This window comes from Galeopterus variegatus, unplaced genomic scaffold (assembly GCF_000696425.1).
Source record: "Galeopterus variegatus unplaced genomic scaffold, G_variegatus-3.0.2 Scaffold3675, whole genome shotgun sequence".
NCBI classification, from domain to species: Eukaryota; Metazoa; Chordata; class Mammalia; order Dermoptera; family Cynocephalidae; genus Galeopterus; species Galeopterus variegatus.
In genome coordinates this window covers 160,447-167,877 of record NW_007729786.1, presented here as the reverse complement: position 1 = coordinate 167,877, position 7,431 = coordinate 160,447, and the positions used below count along the sequence as shown (strand labels likewise).

The 7,431-nt window shown below is 37.7% G+C and overlaps 1 pseudogene; it reads right to left on the bottom strand.

Moving 5' to 3' along the window:
- Positions 1–26: 26 nt before the first annotated feature.
- Positions 27–2,813, bottom strand: LOC103601312 (annotated as a pseudogene).
- Positions 2,814–7,431: the final 4,618 nt, after the last annotated feature.

Here is a 7,431-nt window from a genome sequence, read left to right as displayed (position 1 = left end):
GGGGGTTTTGGACTTTTTAAGTAAACCATCTCTTTGGGCTCACTGCTTTGTCCGGAGACTATGCAGACTTTGCCTTGAATTCTGGTCTGGCAACAGACCCCTACAGCACTGTGGCTGGAGTTTTCTTTGGGACTAAATTATGGAAAGGAGCTTGTGGCTGATTTGAAAATTCTGGAAGTTTAGGGCCTGAGCTGTCCAAGCTAATTTTTCTCCCTCCTCCAGACCAGCTGGGCAAGTATCTGTGGTGTTTAGATCCTGCTATTTTTCTTCTTCTAAGGGGGTTTCTTCTTCTATGGTTTATTTGCACTGGTATTATTTTGCTTATTGTTTACTCCAAAATGGCCTGCAAAGGTGTCACTCTGTAATAAGTTGGCCAAACAGTGGGCTTGTTAACGTGATATCCTTATTGACCAGAAAGCTTGGATTCTGACCACAGGACATCTGATTTTTATTGGGTGTTCCACTGAAGGGTGCATTGAAAGGCATCCCATAGCCTGAGTAGTGGTTTCCCGAGGCACTGTTTTCCTGCACATGGGGGGTGGGGGACAATGTTAGTTCATTGCATGCTAACGTCAGACACCATCTGAAACAAGCTGACATCATTATTTGTTGCAATAGAGGATCACCATGCTGCTTGGCCATGTGTGGTATGGGCCCTGGTGGCTACAAGACCTGCCCCTGACACCCCATAACCTGAGATGAACTGTTGCTTATGGGCCCTTACTGGGGTAGCATTTGTCCTGACATATGTCCCATAAACTACACCATGTTTCCTTGTGTGTTCGAAGTCAGTCCCCCCATTATCTGTGCTGGTCCTGTCATGACGTTGGATAAGTTCTTAGTGTTAAACTGCTGCTTACTCCAATGCACCTGATTGGTCATGATCTGCTTTATCATTGGGTCCTGCTGAAGCAAAACTTGCACCTGAGGCCCCATTATCTGGTTATGTAGCACCATCATTTGTGGGTCCTGCTGGGAGTGCATCTGCTTGGATGGAGTCATCCTTTGGGATGAGGGCCCAAGAATTTGGCTCTGAGTGTTCACTATCATATGGTCCTGTGGGGTAAGCTGGGCCCTTAAAAGAATCATAGGGTTCTGAGTGTTTAAAATTCCTTGTTGCTGAACCATCTGACCCTGGGAGGGCACAATCTGCTGGTGCATGACCATCAGCTGAGATGGTGGGCCCTGTTGGGGCTGGCCTTGCATGTTGCCCAGGTTAACATGAGGAACCCCAGAGCTATCAGCCTGTTGGTTGTTCATGTTGCCATAAATTCCCATGAGACTGGGCCACATCATATTTGGTGGCCCATGACAACCTGCATCCAGTTTTGAGGAGAACCAGCTCCTTGACCACCTGTATGCTGGACATTTTGATTTGCTTGCAGCTGAGGGGCTTCTGAATTCCTGGGGGTGGTTGCTGTGGTTGAAGGCACCTGACCATGCATAAAGTTTAAATTGGCCTGTCCTGCTCCTAGGCCCAGATGTGAACTCTGTGGCCCCTGGTTTGGTGGTTGCTGTTGTATCAACATGATGTTAGGTGGCACATTTCACTGTTGAGTCATAGGATTCCAACCCACAGAGATGATGGGCTGCTGAAATCCCTGGGAAAGTGGGTTATTTTGAGGTGGCCTTGGTCCTATCTGCTGCTGAGTTTGGTTAACTGTTGGGGAAGATGCAGGAGATCCCTGAACAAAGGGGGAAGGAGAGGAGGCAGGAGACTTGTTGGTGAGGTGGGGCTGCTTCAAGGGGGTTGGGGGTGAATTCCCTGTGGCTGTTGCTGCTGATGTTGCTGTGGGGGTCTTGTTTGCCACTGTTGTGACTGCTGTTGTTGCTTCTGCTGCTGCAGCTGGGGGAAATTAGCTGGATTCATTTGTCTTTTAACAGGGATGGGCGGCATTGAGTGGTGTGAAGCAGTTAAATATCCTGAGAGATGACTTTGCAGCTGTATATGAAGCCCAGAGACAAGTGTATCTATTGCATCTGACTGAGAAGCAGAGCAAGGGGTCCTGGGCTGCAACTCTGGATTGGGGCCTGGTGCCACCAATGGAAGATGACATGTTTCCACCCTAGGGTATCATAACAGTGGCAGGGCTGGTCATCCTTATTAATCCTGGAGCACCTGCCATGGGAAATCCTGCCTCCATCCTAACTAAATTNGTCCTGGGCTGCAACTCTGGATTGGGGCCTGGTGCCACCAATGGAAGATGACATGTTTCCACCCTAGGGTATCATAACAGTGGCAGGGCTGGTCATCCTTATTAATCCTGGAGCACCTGCCATGGGAAATCCTGCCTCCATCCTAACTAAATTTCCAGCTCTCATGGGTCCATCTTCACATCTTAGCTTCAGGTCTGAGCCAAAGCCAGATTGATAACACCTTTCCCTTCAGCCTGAACAGAAAGAATCCCCAGATCCCGAAGCTTCTGGTTGTTGCTCTAAGTCATGATATGTAGTGGCTCTGCTGCCTCCTGGGAGGATGTTGAATGTCGTGTTCATGCCATTCCAGGGCTCCACCTTCTGTACTTTTAGCTTGCTGGATTCCAACTGTAACAAATTGGGCACATTCTCTAATATTGTGTCCAATTTCCATAGGAGTCTTTATCGTCTATATTTCCTTTGAAGGTCACAAAATTTGTGGAATCTTTTAAAACACTATCACTTTTTGTGTCATCATCTTCTAGTCCAGAGTCAAAATCCATCTCTGAGTCTTCCACTGCTGATGAACACAAGGAAGTACAGATGTCTTCTAACTTTGGAAGGTCATCCAAAACCATGGTGAATGTTATTCCAGAAGCATATGCCAAGTGGGCAATAAGAAAACCAAAATATCTTTCTTAATTTATCCAGGTCATCTTCTAAGTCCAAATAAGCTGGCATTTTCAGGGCTTGTATTTTAAGGCAGCAGCCAAATAAAAATCCTAAGAACTCTCTGTCTGCTTTCAGAAAAGATAGTCAGCAGGTCCTCTCTCCAGTCCTCTCAGAACCTGAGCGTGATCCTGGCCCTCCCAAGAGGACCTCGGAACACCAGCTAGGACCCTGCATGCCCACCAGCCAGCCTCCATGTGTTTGTCAGTCCATCAAACTTTATTTCATTTGATTATTTATTTTCTGTTTCCCCTAGAAAGAACAATCTAAAAGGGCAGAGATCATGACTCTAATTCTTGTACATATTGATGCTCAATAACATGTGTTACCTGAATGAATAAAGATACTTAGATAAATATGCTTTACTTCCCAAAGTAGTAGAATGAATGCTGATGAAATAGTAGAATGCTGATGGCTCATACAGAAATGATTTCATTCACTTATTGAAGTTAGAAAATATTCAGAAAATACTTTTAAAACGCTTTACACATTTTTTTCTCTAGTAGATTTAATTTATGGTTGTGTATTATGAATGTTTAAGAGAAGGACATAGTGTGCTGTACTATATTTGCCTTGTTATTTTGAGTTAAAGAAATGTTTAAGTGGATCATACATTAACCCTACAGTAAGGTGGTTTGTGTGTTTAATTTGGCTTCGTTGTCAAATGGGAGAACACGTGTAGGAAATCTAGGTTGGAATTTCTTGTCTATTCAATTTAGTTATTTTACCATGTTTTTGTGACCATTTCTTAGTTATGTATACTTTCTTAGTATTTTCTGACTTTTCCAATAAATGAATAATCATTAACAAAAGCATTAGATTAGGACTTAATAACTTTTAATTTTAAAATAAAAATTTAGTGCTTTACAAAAAGTGCTTTCTCTTTAAATAGATTAAATGTGAAAATAAAACTACCCAGTAGTGAAATATGACTTGTTGGTCCATAGATTTGCAGGTTGGTTAATTAGTGCAGAGCATTTTCTGAGGTGTGTTTAAATTGTACTATTGATTCAAACCCTTTAAGTTACCACTGAGCTGATATGTATATATATAAAACCTCTTTTCAATGATTAGTTTTTTCATAAGACCCTTAAAAAGATGCTACATTAACAAAAAGCATGAAATTTTTTATACTTGCTACAATGTAACCTATCATCCTGGATTTGTTAATTGGTCTTTTAAGCTTGGTGTATAGAAGGAAAAAAAAATGATGTTTTTACCTCCATATATGCACATCTGCAAGTATAATGATTTTATTACCAATGATAGAAGGGAAAGAGGAAGACGTTTCAACCTTCAAACATAAACCTCTCTAATTCATTAAATTTCAAATACTATACAAACATAGATTGACTCTGCTGTTACTAAAATTTAAGAGAAAGGAAGGTCTGAGTTGCTGAGCCTGAATTTCCCAGCTGTCTGCAGATGCATCGTTTGAATCAGAGTGACTTATTAATTCATTACTTTTTCAAATATTTACTGGGCTGCTTCTCCAAAACACAGGGTTCAGGAGGGAATTAAACAAGACTTTGCCTCTTTGGGAATTTATAATCTAATTAGGATGACAAATATTAATAAACAATAATTGAGCAAAAGAGTATATAATTATACTCACTATGGGTCCGTAAGGCTCAGATATGATCATTCATATATTCACATGAATAAAAACAGCCCAGGTAACTATGAAAATGCAAACTAAGGGCACCTAATTTAGGCATGAGGGATCAGCTTAGGCTTCCCTTAAGAAGGGGCATTTAAAAGTTTCAATGAATATAATTATTATACATCGCCATATTTAGTAGCTTCTTTTTTAGAAAAGACTTACCATTATTATATATAATTAGGTTACAAAAGGCATGTAACTTTATAAATATATATAAATATGTCATACTTGTAGATATAAATATGTAAATAGACATATAGATGTATTTTCTCCCAAATTTCTCCTTAAAATTGTTATTCAAAATAACTGGCAACTTAAAGAATAAAAAGAATAACCTGTGCTGGATGATATTTTCTTACTGTCACCCACAAAAATATTTCCCTCTAACAAGTCAATTAATTTATCTTTTATAAAAAGTAGATGTCAGAGAGCTTTTTAGAAAACATAAATATAATACTAATTTTGGCATTTACAATGTAGGTTTGCTTCAGTTTTTCCTATCATATCTTAAATTAATAAGATTTCAGACTTTGCGTACAGTATAACAGTATTGCAAGAGGCTGATAATTTGCAGTTTATGTGCTTGTAGCCTTTATCTATTAGAAAAGAGAAAGTAACATTTAGAAAGAAAATTAGTAACTTTTTGCTTCTAGGAAAGAGAAAAAAAATCTGTTTTGAAATCTCAAAGACATTTTGTGGAAGCATAAAAGTCATCATAATCACCACCATATTTAAAAAGCTTTTGAAAATATGTAATGAATTCTTGGCAGCCTTTTAGATAAGTGGTGTTTATGTAAGTTATTGAAATTATTAGACAAATATGTTTTTGCCAAGCTAACTTTGGTTTTCAACCTCCAATGAAATCAAAGTCCCCTTACTATAAAAATTAATAAAGAGTGCTTATAGTTGCCTTCTACTTAGTTTTGAAGTTACAGAAGTAAATTGTAAAACAGGAGTTATTAAATGTAATTTAAACACAAATCAGTAAATGTGGTGCATATACACAAGATCTTTTAGATACAGATACTCCAAACATATCTGTAAATATGTTGATAGGAGTAAAATATACAATAAAACTAATGAATGTATTGACGTAAGTTTCCAGATTTAATTTAATGACTTTATGGAGTGTTTACTGTGTGTTTGTGGAGTACTGTGAGGGCCACAAAGCAGAAAATTACACAGTTGCTGGCTTCTGTGATTAGTGGAAAATTACACCCGTTTTGAAAGTACAATATCTATCAAGCACCAACTATGTTCAAATCTTCCATGAAAGGCACAGGCTGAATGTCAAAGTTAAAATGGTATGGATATTGGCACCAAAGAGATTAAGTATAGAAGGGAATTAGCATAATATTATAATGATAGATAACTCATCAATATTTACAGCAAAGTGATAATCCTTTGTATTTTATTTATATTCTATGAATTGAAGTATGATGTGCATGATACAACATGAATTAAAATAAGTGAATTTTTATTATAGAAAAGTAAGATGTGTAACACAGGATTTTTAGGGCAGTGAAACTATTCTGTACAATACAGTAATGGTAAGAGAAATGCAATATGCATTTGTTCAAATCCACAGAACGTACAACACCAAAAGTGACTTTTCAGTGTAAATTATGGACTTTAGATGATAATAATGTGTCACTGTAGGTTCATTGATTGTAACAAATATACCACTGTGGTGCAGGATTTTGATAGTGGAGGAGGCTGTGTGGATATGGGGGTAGGAAACATATGCGAAATCTCTATAACTTCCCTTAGTTTTGCTGTGAAGCTAAAACTGCTCTAAAATATAAAGTCTATTTAAAAATATTTTTAAAAAGTAAGGGCAAAAATAAAATTTCAAGTATTCCCATCAAATACGTACCATAGGCCCTATTGTAGTTTCTAAGAGTGGGCCAAAAATGTGGCTTTTGATAAGTGCAAAGAGGAGATCAATATCAATACCTCAGAATTAAATGAGATCAGGAAAAGTTTTCCTAATAATAAGGCCTGAGAAAGATTTCGCTTTGGCTCTTTATAAAAAGAGGCATCCCATTTTGTACTACAATACAATGCAATAAATACATTAATGATGTTCCCATAGCTATTTCTTATGAAAGAAAAATTTATCTAATGTATTTTAAGGAAGTAACAAGACAGTACATTCTTATCGTGCAGGTTTTTGATGATCTAAATGTTTCACAGATGAAATTTAGATCATCTAGAAGGTGTGTTCTTAAATTGTATGAAGAATACACCCAAAGATTGGTGAAAGTGTGCAGGGTTAAAAAGTCACATTTTACTCAAACATTAAACTTTTAAACATTAATTTTATATTAAAAGAAACATGGCTATCATGGAGTAATACACACAATTGGCATAATCTCTTACTTTAAAAAAAATGAAAAAAAGCACGAGACTTCTAAGAAATTTCACTCCCTGTTTGCAGCAAATTATTTGGCTCTGTTCTTAGATGCTCATGAGTACCAGTTTACTCTAGTGCCATTAGGGTGAATTCAGTGAAAATACTTGAAATTATGATTCCAGAGAAAATGTATGAGATTATACATATGAGATAATGTTTGTGACATGCTTCAGGGGGCTACAAATTTGAGCCTGGTCATATCCTCCATTTTCCTTTTAAAGTCCATCATCCCCTGATAGCAGGCAGATTGCCTTTGAAGTTACACATGAAGAGACTAGAGATATGTAAAGCAGAAATAGAAGAGGAAGTTACGAGAGGCAGTATGTACAGTGGATTAAAAATACAGTCTTTGGAGCTAGAAAATCCTTATTTGAAATTCTGGTGATGCCATGTATTTGTTGTGTGACAACAATCAAATTACTTAACCTTTGTAAGCCTTAGTGCTCTCACTTGCAAATAGGGAATAACAGTCCTATCTACCTGATAG